Source organism: Somniosus microcephalus, chromosome 8, assembly GCF_052327205.1.
Source record: "Somniosus microcephalus isolate GS21.2 chromosome 8, FLI_Smic_1.0, whole genome shotgun sequence".
Taxonomy (NCBI): Eukaryota; Metazoa; Chordata; class Chondrichthyes; order Squaliformes; family Somniosidae; genus Somniosus; species Somniosus microcephalus.
Genome location: NC_140994.1, coordinates 259,333,054 through 259,349,580, shown reverse-complemented (window position 1 = coordinate 259,349,580; position 16,527 = coordinate 259,333,054). Strand labels below are relative to the sequence as shown.

General features: G+C 48.0%; 1 pseudogene; it reads left to right on the top strand.

Annotated features, from left to right (window-relative positions):
* Window positions 1–1,288: 1,288 nt before the first annotated feature.
* On the top strand, window positions 1,289–3,685 carry LOC147114300 (protocadherin alpha-C2 pseudogene; annotated as a pseudogene).
* The last annotated feature ends 12,842 nt before the right edge of the window (window positions 3,686–16,527 follow it).

Sequence of the window (16,527 nt, the reverse complement as noted above, 5' to 3'; positions counted from 1 at the left end):
GAGGGCAGCTCTCTCTCTCTGCAGTGCTCAAGATTTTTTGTCGGGTTTTGTCAACAAGGCGATGAGGATAAAATATTACCACTGCACAATGAAGAGCACTTCCAATCCAAATAACTGGCACCAGCATTACGCACTCGCAGCGTAGATATGACCGAGATATACACAGAGCTTTGTCTGTTCGCGCCGAAAAATGGACATTAAGTCCGACATCATAGTAACATGAAATATGAGAATAATGCGATATTTAAGTGCCTGACACGAGCCATCCCCCTGTTTCCATGAGGGAGTCTGGCAAAGTCGTGGGAGTAGTGGTTGTTTTCTGCTATGGGTAATTTCCGAGTATGGACACTTGCGAAATTTAGTTAATTAAATACACAAGTTTCATTACTTGAATCCGACTGATTTAAAATAATGACCCAGGTGCAAGAGGAGAGAGTGGAGACCTAGCAATCCAACAAGCCATTTATAAACTTGGAAATAAATTGCTGTTTGGGATTTAATAATATTGTTGATGTAAATAGCTCATACGTAACCGGAAAAATGCCGAAATATATTTTTTTGCATTCACTTACCAATATTACAAATCACATTTTATGCATACATATGCTAAATGAGACACGCCTTTTCTATACGCTTGGAATTTGACCATACCATTCGGTAATACTCAGCTGGCGTTTAGTTTCCAAAAAATGAACAAGTGAATATTGATAAAGCGAGAGAGGAAAATTCCAGATTTCAATTTTTATTCATTTATTTAAAGTTTATTTTTAACAAACAGTAACCATAAACTCATAGCAAAAATATCTACTGTAAACCTATATGGGTAAAGAATTACTCGGTTTTATTATATTTTCTAGAAATTAAACATTGATTATTTATGATAATGAAACTGTACATACCGAATTTGAATTCACATTTCTTCACATGTCCTGGATTTTGTATTGAACACTTTTAAATATCCCTTGTAAGTCATTTTTAAAACAAGCTCGCTTTAAGAAATGCCCGGTGCAATTATTGGTTGAGGCTCTTTGTGTCGCTGTCTGCCAATAAGGAACTGTGACGCTGTGAGAGATCTACCCCCACCTTCAATAAATACAGTCCAGTACAGAAGGAAGGAACAGAGTGCCTGCGTTAAGTCCGTGCAGCCATGTTTAGAAGGATCGCTCAGGTCGCGATTGTGCATTTCTGGGTTTAAAATCCGCATTTCGGTGGGAGAAACGACGTTTTTGTGAAGCGATAAAACGTCGATTAAAAATATTGTCACATAAGTAGAATAAAATCCAGAGGAATGGCGAATACGCTCAGCGGCGCGGCATATTTCATGTTACTGCTTTGTGTCTCGGACCTGGTTTTCGGACAAATTCGCTACTCTATTCCGGAGGAACTGGAGATTGGTGCCTTTGTTGGAAACATCGCTGAAGATTTAAGAATAAGCGTTCGGAAATTAATAGCGCGGAGGTTTCGCCTGCTCCTGGATGACGGGAAGCAATATTTCGAGGTAAATGTGGAAAATGGGATTTTATTTGTTAATGAAAGAATCGACAGGGAACAGCTTTGCATGGAAAGGTCTACCTGTTTCATGTCATTGGAACTCGCGATGGAAAATCCTTTCGAGGTGTTTCCTGTTGAAGTGGAGATATTAGATGTGAATGACAATGCACCGATTTTCCCGATAAGTAGGTTTTCATTGCAGCTCTCTGAGTTAGTGACACCAGGGTCGCTCTTCCCTCTCGAGAACGCGCAAGACCCGGACGTGGGTACAAACACTATCAGCATTTACCAGATTAGTTCAAATGAGCACTTCAGCCTGAAAATGCAAACAAGCAACGATGGTAGCAAAATCGCTGAATTGTTATTGGAAAACCCCTTGGACCGCGAACAACAATCATCCTTTGCGCTGGTGCTGACGGCTGTTGATGGCGGGGTTCCGCACAGATCTGGCACAGCTCAGATTATCATCACTGTAACGGACATTAACGATAACGCACCTGTATTCGATCATGAAATATACAGGACGAGTGTGTTAGAAAACGCACCCAAGGGTACTTTGGTGATGAAAGTACACGCATCTGATTTAGACGAAGGTGCCAACGCTGAAATTAAATATTCCTTCAGTCGTTATGCTTCACAAAGAGTGCGCGAGTTGTTCAATTTGGACGAGGAAACCGGAGAGATCAGAGTTAAAGGTTTCCTGGATTATGAGAGCTCAGATGTTTATGAACTTGCGGTACAGGCTGTGGACAGCGCTCCACACGCGGGATATTCCAAAGTTTTAATCAGAATAATTGACGTGAATGATAACCCTCCCGAGATAAAGCTGACTTCAGTAACAAAAATGGTACCCGAGGATTCGGCACCAGGTACTCTGATCGCTGTATTCAGTGTCACGGATCGAGATTCTGGGCAGAACGGGCAGGTTCGCTGTCAGATTCCGATGAATGTGCCATTCAAATTTCAAACCACTTTAAGGAATCACTACAAGTTGGTAACCACAGATATATTGGATCGGGAAACGACTGCACTGTACAACATATCCATTTCAGCATGGGACGCCGGATCGCCATCTCTTTCTACAAACAAAACGATCGTCCTTTCTGTCTCTGATATAAATGACAACGTTCCGCTGTTTACCCTGTCCTCGTATAACGTTTATCTGATGGAGAACAATATTCCTGGTGAGTCTATTTTTTCAGTTAACGCTTTGGATTATGATTTGGGCCAAAATGGAGACGTCTCCTATTCTATTCTGGAGAATCAGATACAAGAGGTATCTGCGCCTGCTTACTTCACTATTAACACGAAAAGTGGGAGCATTTATGCGCTGCGCTCCTTTGATTATGAACAACTGAAGACTTTCCAGATCAAAGTTCAAGCTCAGGATGCTGGATCTCCGTCACTGAGCAGCTCTGCTATGGTGAGCATCGTTATCTTGGATCAAAACGACAATGCCCCAGTTATAATATCGCCATTAATTTGGAACAGTTCAGCGGCAGTGGATATTGTGTCTCACTCAATATATTCCGGATATTTGGTCACCAAGGTAATGGCGAGTGATGCAGATTCCGGTCAGAACGCACGTCTTTCCTACGACCTGATTGAGGCCACTGATCGGAGTCTCTTCACTGTAGGACTTTACACCGGAGAAATCAGAATAAGCCGAAGCTTTACGGAACAAGACGACACCACGCAAAGAGTCGTGGTCTTGGTGAAAGACAATGGACAACCCAGTCTGTCAAGCACGGTCAAAATCCACTTTACAATCTCGACGAACGTCACTCAAAATCCTTCTGAACGTGTAGAGCATCCTATTCACGCTGAATATTTCTCGGATGTAAATATATATTTAATAGTAATTTTTGGATCAACGAGCTTCATATTTCTTGCAATTATAATGTTGCTCGTCGTCCTGAAATGTAAGCAAGACCGAAATAACTTGCGACACCACAACCCTATAATTTCCTGTTGTAGTATGGGGAGGAATTCGAATGATATCTTTAATCGTGGGCATGCAGCAAATCAATCTTTAAATTATTATGCAGCTGGTCAGACGCACCCTGTTTCTGAATCCTGTCATTACACGGTTCGCTTATCCCCGGAATCATCCAAGAGTGATTTTTTGTTTCTCAAGGCCTGCCAGCCTACGTTACCTTTGAGTGACATCCGTGTGAGTGACAGTCTGAGGTAGTGACTTGGAAAGTAAATTTATACTACGAATGATGGGTAACGTACTTGCACGGGGAACCGATTCATTACGCAGTAATATTCAAGAGTGAGTTTCATGTATGTAAATCATTGACCGCAGCAGCTATCTTAAGTTTAACCTTTTGTGATTTCCTGAGTAATACCAACATCATTATCCCTCGAATGGCTTAAGGTTGTCTAGCTTTTATTATCGCTTTGCCGAAAAACTTCCATCAGTAATTGTAAAGCAGCATCCCATAGCAGCATTTTCCATAGGAACTATAACGCCATTAAGTATTTCATTTCACGTTTTATTGCAAAGGCAAATTTATATCTTTTGTAAACATCGTTCGTTTAAAATATTGGCCACTATGCGTAAGCTCCTTATATTGCATTTTTACAAGATGCCGAAGTGAATCCACATATAAAAATATTGCGATTTAGAAGGACGATAAATTAACTGTAATAATGGCTTCTGACTAGAGATTAATGCATGTTGGTGCAATCAGGTATACTCATGCCAACGCACTATATTGATCATACCGTAAACATTCTTTCAAAGATTTTATCCACAAAGACTTCTAATGAGGCCTACTACTGGAAAAGGAAGTAATATTAGACAGCGAATTGGTAGAGCATGGAATTATTTGCTAGAGTTCATAGCTGCTGTAGAGCCCATTCAGTCTTTTAAGCGGTAAGTGCATTTCAGGCAGAGAAGAATATCAGGCGATTTGTGAAGAGCAGAGGAATTGGATTAATTTTGGCTGAATTTAGTAAATAGCGCTACGGTCGAAATTATCCCCAAATCCTCCCTACGTGCGGCGAAAGTATACGGCCCATTGATAACTCAATATGAATCATCACCGCACATATGCACTGGGAGAGTTGTTAAGCGTTATGCTTATTTCCGTTTCAGTGGAGATTTTCAATGATACACTCCATACACTTTAATCCCTCTGACGTCAGGATTTTTGTTGATTATGTAAGTTCCGCAGTAATACAACTAATAAGTTAAATTAGTACAAAATATTCATTACATAACTGATGTTATAAATAAATATTTGTTGCAATATTCATACGAAGTTATAGTTGCGTAGTAAAGTACTTCACCAACAAGGTGTATCTATAAACTGACTGGATTGACAGTTACCAAATAGGGGAGGCACCAAAAGATGCTCCGCCTTGTCTATAGCTGTCAGCTTTCGTCTGCCTAGTGTGCAGACTCTCTATTAGGCTCCACTTAAGGCTTGAAATGGACAGCCTACGTGATTCTTGTTGCATCTGTCAGTCAGGTTATTATGCTGAAGTAAAGTTACAGCAAAGTCAAAAGGTGAAATTAAAGAACTAGTAAAGGCACTCGACTGAACTGCAAGGAATATTACGTCCATATTAAATATTCTAATTTATTTCACAGATGTCCTCTATCTAACAAGCAAAAGTAAGCCGTTACGGCCTAGAAATTCAGTTGTTAGTGCCAGCCGCTAGCGCCTTAAGAGGGCGAGAAGTGGGGCGCGAAGTGGCTAGCAGCCGGGCGTGGTGTGATCTGCGCCTCTCGCGAACTTCAGTCAAGAATTAGCGGTGGTGCAAAACCGCAGCGCCCACTCCGATGTGTGCGCAGATCCTGACATAATTTCATGGTGCAATGCCCTTGGTGCGCCCCATACCGGAACTACAGTGGTGCCCCCCTTCTGTGCGCCTGGCGCTCCCAGCGTCTGGTTGAGTGGAACGGTTCCCAGTCGCTGTGGGGCGCTGGGGGTGCTATTTAAAGGGGAGTCTTCCTGCATTCTTTGTGGCAGCCATTTTGTTCCACTCCTTCTGTGTGAGAGAGAGAGATTTGGAGAGAGGCAAAGGGAGAGAGCTGTCTTCTTTGACTGAGCGCTCGCACAGGTACTTCTGGTTTCAGGCCAGAGCTTTGCAGTTGGATTTAAATTTCAGTGCCATAGCCTTGAGTCGCCACAAATAATGGAGGCTGCAATGGGTGGAAACGTTCCACTCAACCAGTCGCTGGGAGCGCCCTGTTTGGGCCTGGATTCAGGGCTGCAGTGTGCAGGGCGTGGAAGCAAAACAAATCGACCCTCCCCCTTTAAGAGCTGACCGGCGCCAGCATGTCTGCCTTCAATCAACAACTTGCTGCAACTGCGCTGCGCCTGCCCTCGGTGGTAGTGCCTCGGCTCATCGGCTTAGCGCCTTATGATAGTTGTGCACCACCTGCTTTAGCGCAGCAGCAACCTCTTGGCGCGATGCAACTCAATTTTGGTGAAGGTGGCACTAAGTTGCGCCGGGTGCTAAATTTAGCAAACGCCCGGCTGTAGCGCCCCAAACATGGCGATACTGAATTTCTAGCCCTTTGTCTCTTAGAGGCTGAGACAGGTGAAATTATAATGGCGAATAAGGAAATGGCAGAGACTTAAAACAAATATTTTGTATCTGTCCTCAGAGGAGAAGACACAAAAAGCATACCAAAAATAGTGGGGAACCAAGGGACCAATAAGAATGAGGAACTTAAAGTAATTCATATCAGTAGGGAAAATGTACCTGATAAACTGATGAAAATTAAAACCGACAAATCCCCTGGACCTGACGGCCTGCATCTTAGGGTTCTAAAAGAGGTGGCTGCAGAGATAGTGGATGCATTGGTTGTGACCTTCCAAAGTTTCCTCGATTCTAGGATGTTCCCAGCGGATTGGAAGGTAACAAATGTAACCCTGCTATTCACGAAAGGATGGAGCGAGAAAACGGGGAAATACAGGCCAGTAAGCCTGACATCAGCCGTCGGGAAAATGCTGAAATCCATTATTAAGATAGTGGTAACAGGGTACTATAAAATCATAACCTGATTAGGTAGCGTCAACAGGGTTTCTGAAAGGGAAATGGAGCTAAAAAAAATTATTGAGTTTTTTGAGGATGTAACTAGCAAGGTAGGTAAAGGGGAAGCAGTGGATTTAGTATATTTGGATTTCCAAAATGCATTTGATAAGGTGCCACATAAACGGTTGCTACACAAGATAAGGACTCACGGGTTGTGGTAATATATTAGCAAGTGTAGAGCATTGGTTAGTGGACAGAAAGCAGAGATTAGGGGTAAACTTGTAATTTTCCGGTTGGCTGGCTGTAACAATTGGGGTTCCATAAGGATAAGTGCTTGGGCCTCAGCTATTTACAATTTATATTAATGATTTAGCTGGAGGGACCAAATGCAATGTATCCAGTTTTGCTTACAATACAAGGCTAGGTAGGAAAGTGAGCTGTCAGGAGGACACAAAGAGCCTGCAAAAGGATATAGACAGGTTAAGTGAGAGGCAATATGTAATCAGAGGAAATGTGAGGTTATTCACTTTGGTAGGAAGAATAGAATAACATAATGGCCTAGAAATTCAGTTGTTTGCGCCAGCCGCTAACACCTTAGGAGGAGGAGATGTGGGGCGCAAGGTGGCTAGCGGCCGGGCGCAGCGTGATCTGCGCCTCTCCCCAACTTCAGTAAAGATTTAGCGGTGGCGCAAAGCCTTTGCACGCGCTCAGCTGCGTGAGCAAATCCTGACGTCATTTCATCGTGCAACGCCCTTTGTGCGCCCCAAACCGGAAATTCAGTGGCGCCGGCCTATTGTGCGCCTGGCGCTCCTAGCGACTGGTAGAGGGGAACGGTTCCCAGTCGCTGCGGGGTGCGGGGGGCGCAAATTAAAGGGCACTCCTCCTGCAGTAGAAAAGGCGGCCATTTTGCAAAACTCCTTCTTTGTGAGAGACGGATCTTTGCAGAGAGACAAAGGTAGCGAGCTTTCTGGTTTGGCTCAACACTCTCACAGGTACTTGTGGCTTCAGGCCACAGCTTTGCACTTGTCTTTAACTTCAGAGCCATATCATTGATTGGAAACATATAATGGGAGCTGCAATGGGTGCAAATGCTGGCCTTCTCCATTGCATTCAAAGGGCTCAGAGACACCGTGAGAGAGTGGCAGTCATGGCCAGATGGAGAGGGGGCAACAGGCGTCGGCAAAGGAGGCCTTACCCACCCAGGGTATACCGCCAGCAGTACTCATATCTGAACATGTCTGACGAGCAGTGTGTTCGGAGGCTGCGATTCCGAAGGGCGGTGGTCACTGAGATCTGCCCCCTGCTTCGTGGAGACCTGCAGCCACATCTGAGGAGCAGGACGTCTCTGTCGGTGGCAGTGAAGGTGACGGTGTCTCTCAACTTCTATGCCACCGGCTCCTTCCAATCCGCTACTGGGGACATTTCCAACATCTCCCAGTTTGCCATACATTGCTGCATCCGCCAGGTGACCAATGCCCTTTTCAGAAGGAGACGTCAGTTCATCTCCTTCTCCATGGCCCTTGTCAAGCAGCAACAGCGTGCAATGGGCTTTGCAGCATTAGCAGGCTTCCCCATGGTGCAGGGCGCCATTGACTGCATGCATGTGGCTTTGCGGGCACCTCTAGAGAATGCCGAGGATTCCCTCAACCAGAAGGGCTACCATTCGCTCAACGTGCAGTTGGTGTGTGACCACAGGCAGCTCATCCTAGCTGTCAATGCCCGCTTTCCAAGCAGCAGCCACGATGCCTTCATCCTGCGCCAGACTTCTGTGGCAGACATGTTCCAGGCCCAGCCTCACCCACGAGGATGGCTTCTCGGGGACAAAGGCTATCCTTTGTGCACCTGGCTGATGACCCCGCTCCGTTTGCCCAGCACCCCTGCTGAAGAGGGATACAATGACAGCCATCAAGCAACCAGGAACATCACTGAGCAAACAATCGGCGTCCTGAAGCAATGGTTCCGCTGTCTGGATCATTCCAGAGGAGCCCTACAGTACTCGCCTGAGCAAGTCTCCCATTTCGTGGTCGTGTGCTGCATGCTGCACAACCTGGCTATCCACAGGACTCAGCCACTGCCACCAGACATTGGAGGACCACCAGAGGAGGAGGAGGAGGAGGAGGAGGAGGAGGACCAGCACAGGAGGGAGGCAGAAAGTGCAAGGGCCACCCGTCGGTGGCTTATTGAATGTCGGTTCTAGGCCCCCTCTCAGGGAATGGCTTGTGATGAATGTAGCCGCTCCACAAGCCCTCAGCCGAGCAGGGCAACCAGGACTTCCAAAAGAAAGCATGGACAGTGCGATTTAAGAACATTTATTACTTTGATACCTCTGCCCTTCCCACATAACAAACTAATGGAGAGAAGCCCCCCCAAAAAACACAAATCGACCAGTCTCGGCCTTTCAAAAAACAAAAATCGACCAGTCTTGGCCTTTCAAAAAACACAAATCGACCAGTCTCGGCCTTTCAAAAAACACAAATCGACCAGTCTCGGCCTTTCAAAAAACACAAATCGACCAGGCTCGGCCTTTCAAAAAACACAAATCGACCAGTCTCGGCCTTTCAAAAAACACAAAGCGACCAATCTCGGCCTTTACAAGTGAAACAAAACATTTGGGCACACCTTCTACTTTTTGCCCTGCGAGGGAGATGCCTTTCGCATCCGTGACTGGCCCCTGCCCGCCCTGCAGCTCCTCCTCAATGGGACCCCAGTGGCTGCAGCAAGGCTGGGGGAAGGCTGCTGAGGGTCAGATGGTGAGACGGCAGATGCCCTTGAGGGGCGGCCTGAACCAGCTCTGGCCCTGGAGGGGCCGGCTGCTGACTGCTCCAACTCTGCTTGTGCGGCAGCAGTCTGTCCAGTGGCTGGTGGCAGCTGCAACGGAGGAGTGGCAGTGTCGGCTGCAGGAATGCTGCCAACCTGACAGATCACAGGTACTCCCTGGTCGCCTGAGCCAGTGGCACTCGCACGGGCCAGCACTGCAGCAGGCGCAGCAATCTGCTGAAGCACAGACTGCTGGGCTGCTGCGGCGCGGCGAGTGCCCTGGCGATGCCTGGCCGATCCAGTGAGGGTGGCAGCAGTTAGTGCCCGAGTGGCCCTGGTCTGTGTCTGCATGACACCAGCAAGTGAATGGACGGCACGACTGAGCATTTGGCTAGAAGCCGCCTGTGCTGCCCCGAATTCCTGCACACTCCTTGACAGTGACTCTATGGAGTCAGGCATCCTTGCCACTGCAGCCATGAGCTCAGTGTGCCTGTGCTCAGCCTGGGCGGCCACTTCCTCTAGGAGCCGCACCTCCTCTGCGCTCACCGTCGCAGGACTGGAGGCCGCACTCACCCTCCGGGGAGAAGGCTGCCGAGCTTCCCCACCCCTCCCGCATTGCTGCAGGCTGCTGGGCCCCGGAGCTTCACTCTCCTCCGACTCTACCCCCCAGCTCCCCTCCAGGGAAGACGTGTCCCCATCATCGCCATGGGCTGCCTCGACTGAGGGTGGCACTGATGGTCCGGCTTCCTCTTCCTCTTCCTCCTCCTCACCCTCCGATTCACTCACAGTGCCAGGTTGAGGGCCCGCCTCCTCACCTAGCGATTCAGCATCTGAAAGCAGGGAGGCACAAGAGTTGCTTTAGAGTGAGGACAGGGCGGCAGCGAGGGAGGCATGAGTGCTGCTATGCATTGCATTGGTCGGACAGTGGCAAAGGATGCTGTTCTGAGGCACAAGTGGAAAGAGAGAGGTCAAAAAGGTGATGCCCTTATCATTGGGGCACAGAACAGTGTTGGCATCTCCACTGGCAACGGGGCCAATCAGCCGGCCTGACATAATGCGCTCCACATGCTGGTCCAGGTCGGAGAGCTCTTTGAGGTCAGGATGGCCTCCCCTGGTCTCACGCTGCTGCCTTTGGTTGTGCGCCACCTTGGCCTGCAAGAGAAAGGACGGCCTCTAAGTACAGTGTGAAGCCCTGATCTTGTCTGCACTGCCTCCCATGGTGGACTAGCCCTGACAGTGTGAAGCCCTGATATTGGCTGTACTGCCTCCCATGGTCGAATAGCTTGTACAGTGTGTAAAGTGCTGAATGTGCAAGTGATTTTCATGACAGTCCCATAGCTGCTGGATGAGGGCTGGGCATTAGGGCTTTCAGGTCCCTTTGCCCATAAACTGAAGTGCACATGCAGGGATGAGGAGGACACTGGAAAGGGTACTCACCCTGACAACCCGAGTGAGGTTGTTGAACTTTTTCCGGCATTGCACAGGAGTCCTGGCAACCACGCTGTTGGAGGTCACCCTGTTTGACACCTCCCTCCAGGCTTTCCAATAGGCACTGGATAGCGGCCTCCTGCCACATTCAGGGAACAGAACATGGCGCCTGCGCTCCACTGCGCCAACCAGCACCCTCAGATCACCGTTGATGAAGCGCTGCGCTCTCTCCCTGGCCTTCTCCATAGTCCTGGGCGTTGTACAGATCAAGCAGCAGTGGTCAGGCCTTGCTTCAGGGCGGCAGTGTGCAGGGCGTGGCAGGCTAACAAATCCACCCTCCCCCTTTAAGAGCTCACCGGCGCCAGAGTGTCTGCCGTCAATCAGCAACTCGCCGCACCTGCGCTGCGCCTGCCCTCGGGGGTATCGCCCCGGGCCGCCAGCTTAGCGCCTAATGATAGTCGTGCATCACCTGTTTTAGCGCAGCAGCAACCTCTTGGGGTGATGCCACTGAATGTCAGCGAAAGTGGCGCGAAGTTGCGTCGGGCGCAAACTTTAGCAGCTGCCCAGCTGTAGCGCCCCAAACGTGGCTATACTGAATTTCTAGGCCAATATGTTTTAAATGGTGAGAAACTATTAAATGTTGGTGTTCAGAGAGATTTAGGTGTCCTTGTGCAGGAAACACAGAAAGTTAGCATGCAGATACAGCAAGCATTTTGGAAGGCAAATAGTATGTTGGCCTCTATTGCAACGAGATTGGAGTACAAGAATAAGGAAATCTTGCTACAATTGTACATGGCTTTGGTGAGACCACGCCTGGAGTACTGTGCACTGTTTTGGTCTCCTTATCTGAGAAATGTCATCCATGCCTTAGAGGCAGTGCAACAAAGGTTTGCTAGTTTGTTCCGTGGGATGAGAGGGTTGTCCTATCAGGAGAGGTTGAGCAGATTCGGCCTATACTGTCTGGAGTTCAGAATAACGAAAGGTGGTCTCATTGAAACATATAAGATTGCAGAGGGTGTAGAGGGCAGATGCTGAGAGGTTGTTTCCCATTATTGGAGAGATTAGAACTAGGGTGCATAGTCTCAGGCTACAGAGTCGGAGATTTGGGACTGAGATCAGGAGGAATTTCTTCACACAGGGGGTTGTGAATTTTCGGCAGTTTCTATCCTAAACGGCTGTGAATGCTGAGTCGTTGAATATATTGAAGGCTGAGATAGATAGATATTTGGACTCTAGTGGAATCAAGGGATATGGGCATCAGGAAAGTAGAACTGTGATCAAAAAGGAGGCCATTTCGGCTCATCGTGTCTGCGCGGTCCAACAAAGAGCTATCCAGCCTAATCCCACATCCCAGCTTTTGGTCTGTAGCCCTGCAGGTCAGAGCATCCCAAGTGCACATCTAAGTATTTTTAAATGTGGTTCGGGTTCCTGCCTCTACCACCCTTTCAGGCAGTGAGTTTCAGACCCCCACAGCCCTCTGGGTGAAGAAATTGCCCCTCAAATCCCCTCTAAACCTTCCCCTAATAACTTTAAATCTGTGCCCCCTGGTTTATGACCCTTCTGCTAAGGGAAGTAGGTCCTTTCTGTGCACTTTCTGTATGCCCCTCATAATGTTATACACAACAATGAGGTCTCCCCTCAGCCTCCGCTGTTCGAAGGAAAACAGACCCAACCTATCCAGTCTTTCCTCATAGCTAAGATTCTCTACTCCCGGCAACATCGTTGTAAATCTCCTCTGTACCCTCTCCAGTGCAATAACATCTTTCCTGTAATGTGCTGACCAGAACTGCACACAGTACTCTAGCTGAGTCCTAACTAATGTTTTATACAGTTGAAGCATAACCCCCCTGCTCTTGTATTCTATGCCACAGCTAATAAAGGCAAGCATTCCGTATTCCTTCTTAACCACCTTATCTACCTGGCCTGCTACCTTCAGGGGTCTGTGGACATGCACTCCAAGGTCCCTTTGTTCCTCGACACTACTCAGAGTCCTACCATTTAATGTGTATTCCCTTTCCTTGTTAGCCCTCCCCAAATGCATTACCTCAAACTTCTCCGGATTGAATTCCGTTTGCCACTGTTCTGCCCACCTGACCAATTTATTGATAGCTTCCTGCAGTCTACAGCTTCATTCTTCAGTATCAACCACACAGCCGATTTTAGTATCATCTGCAAACTTCTTAATCATACTCCATAAATTCAAGTCTAGATCATTGATATATACTACCAAAAGCAAACCCTGCAGAGCCTTCCAGTCACAAAAATAGCATCAACCATTACACTCTGCTTCCTGTTTCCGAGTCAGTTTTGAATCCAACTTGAAACTTTGCCCTGGATCTCATGGGCTTTTAACTTCGTGACGAGTCTGCAGTGTGGAACCTTCTCAAAAGCCTTGCTAAAGTCCATATACACTACATCAAATGCACTACCCTCATCTACCCTCCGTTTTACCTCCTCAAAAAGTTCTATCAACTTTGTCAGACACGAACTTCCCTTAACAAATCCGTGCTGGCTATCCTTGATTAATCCGTGCCTTTCTAAATGAAATTTTATCCTGCCCTTCAGAATTCTTTCCAATAATGTTCCCACCACCGAGGTTAGGCTGACTGGCCTGTAATTACTCTGTCTATCCCTTTCTCCCTTTATAAACAAAGATACCACATTAGCAGTCCTCCAGTCCTCCGGCACCACACCTGAAGCCACAGAGGATTGGAGAATGATGGTCAGGGCCTCTGCTATTTCCTCTTTTGTTTTGCTTAACAGCCTGAGATACATATCATCCGGGCCTAGGGATTTATCCACTTTTAAAGCTGCTAAGCCCCTTGTTACTTCCTCTCTCACTATGTTTATTTCAACTAATATTTCACACTCCTCTCCCCTGATAGCAATGTCTGCTTTGCCCCTCTCCTTTGTGAAAACAGATGCAAAGTATTTATTGAGAACCCTACCAATGTCTCCCGCCTCCACACACAGATTACCCTCATGATCTCTAATAGGCCCTACCCTTTCTTTAGTTATCCTGTTACTGTTAATATATTTATAAAACATCTTTGGGTTTTATTTGATTTTACTTGCCAAGAATTTTTCATGCTCCCTCTTCACTTTCCTAATTTAACACATGTAGCCTTGCCTATTAACTATACAACAGAATTATGTTTATGCCCCTCCCCAACATTTCTTCCTCTGCAGAAAACGTAAGCTTGTTGCTTCAACAGCATTTAATGACATCTAGCCATCATAAAGATGTCACTCGTATCCTGCTTCCCCGTAATCCTGGAAAGATGAATAGGATGGGTGCATCTATGTAGTCTTATTTACAGGTCCTGGATGATCCCAGGGTCTTTGTATGTTTGTATGGGGATTGCTTACATCAAGAGGATAATTAAACTGCTAGTACTCTAAGTTCAGCTATAATTCCAGAGCTTCAGTTCACCATTGTTTTAATGGAGAATCTAATAACCTCTTTCTTGAAAATATATGGGGGAGTAATTCATTAAAGCCCAGGAATGGGAGGTAACTTTTGAAAAGTTTGAGAATTAGTGCCGCTATAATGCTTCAGACTGCTCACAAAATGCTGTCTCATTGCACAAAGAAAGGATTGGCGGGAGAAATTCAGTAGGTTGCGCCACCCATTAGCGCCTTAAGAGGGTGCTAAGTGGGTCGCAAAACAACTGGCGCCCGGGCATGGCACTCACCACGCCACCCGCTAAATTCTGCAGGACGTTAGTGGTGGCACTAACCGTTAGCGCTGCGCCACTGCCGATGATGTCATCGGTGTGCGCGGCACCCCGCTGACGCCCCAGCCGCGATATTTGGCAGCGCCCCCATTTTTTATTTTTTTATTCATTGATGGGATGTGGGCGTCACTGGCTAGGCCTGCATTTAGTGCCCATCCCTAATTGCCCTTGAGCAGATGGTGGTGAGCCGCCTTCTTGAACCGCTGCAGTCCATATGGTGTAGGTACACCCACAATGCTGTTAGGAATGGAGTTCCAGGATTTTGGCCCAGCGACAGTGAAGGAACGGCGATACAGGTCCAAGTCAGGATGGTGTGTGGCTTGGACGGGAACTTGTAGGTGGTGATGTTCCCATGCGTCTGCTGCCCTTGTCCTTCTAAGTGGTAGAGGTCGCGGCTTTGGAAGGTGCTGTTGAAGGAGCTTTGGCGAGTTGCTGCAGTGCGTCTTGTAGATGGTACATACTGCAGCCACAGTGCGCCAGTGGTGGAGGGAGTGAATGTTGAATGTGGTGGATGGAGTGCAAATCAAGCGGGCTGCTTTATCCTGAATGGTGTCGAGCTTCTTGAGTGTTGTTGGAGCTGCACTCATCCAGGAAAGTGGAGAGTATTCCATCACACTCCTGACTTGTGCCTTGCAGATGGTGGAAAAGCTTTGGGGAGTCAGGAGGTGAGACACTCGCCGTAGTATTCCCAGCCTCTGGCCTGCTCTTGTAGCCACAGTATTTATATGGCTGGTCCAGTTCAGTTTCTGATCAATGGTAACCCCCAGGATGTTGATAGTGGGGGATTCAGCGATGGGAATGCCATTGAATGTCAAGGGGAGATGGTTAGAGTCTCGCTTGTTGGAGATGGTCATTGCCTGTCACTTGTGTGGTGCGAATGTTACTTGCAACTTGTCAGCCCAAGTCTGAATGTTGTCCAGGTCTTGCTGCATATAGACACAGGTTGCGTCAGTATCTGACGAGTCTCGAATGGTGCTGAACAGTATGCAATCATCAGCGAACATCCCCACTTCTGACCTTATGATGGACGCTATGCTTGACGGGTTCAGGTGGGCCTACCTGCGGCCGGGGAGGCGCAAGTTAAAGGCGAGATGCGGGGCTGTCATTTTTCTTGTTGGCTGCCTGCCAGCACCTGCCTGCGCTCCCATCCCCGGCCTCCTGAACACCCCCTGCGGAGTGCCAGCTGCGCTCCAAGAGTCCGGCACTTCTCTTCAGTGCCGGGCTCTTTTGCCTGCACTCCTGATCCTCGGGGGCCCAGCTGGGCCCCAGATCGCGCTGCACAAGGCCCCTCCCCTTTAAGAAGGGGAGGAAGGCCTGCAATACCGCAGCGCGACGTGCCACAGTGTGTGGCGCTGCGGCACGTAGCACCACGATATTAACTCACAGCGCACCAAGAGGGATGCAGGGCGCAAAGGATGGTAGACTCCTAGAGAGGCCCTGGCGACCCAAACCTGATACCACGTGTGATGGGCGATCTGGCAGCTTACATTGCAGCACAGGCGGGAGCTATGCAATGCTTCTATGCTTGGTGGCATTCAATCTCAGACTGCTCTCATGCAGTCTCAGCTTGATGCACCACAAGCTCTGACTGCTGCCATCGTGGCTGGAACTACTATTGTCGACCGGGGCTTTCATGGTGTTGTAGCAGGCCAACAATCTTTGCCACAACAGGTTGCTCGGGGTGCTGAGGTGCTGCCCCAGGGGAGTGGCAGTGGATCAGTGGAGCAGGAATCTGCTGTCCACTCTCAGAATTACAGCATTCCTGCTTCCACCACTGGCACTCCCCCAATGTCCTTTCACTGCCTGTCATCCAGACAGCTCAGACTGCTGCCGCACATGCTGAGGTGGTGCAGTCTACAGCCGGGCCTTCCCGAACCAGAGCTGGTGGAGGGCGTCCTGCAAGGCTATTTGAAGTCTCCCGCATGGACACTCTGCAGCCTTCCACCAGCTGTGCTGCAGCCACTGGGCCAAGACTTTGTAGCAGCACTGGAGTAGGCAAAGGCACAGTAACGAGAGGCACTAAGCGATTTCGCAAGGGTGAATAGGTAATATTGATTTTGTAAATATCTGTTCAGTAATTATTGATCAATTTATTAATACAGTTTGGATTATTTTG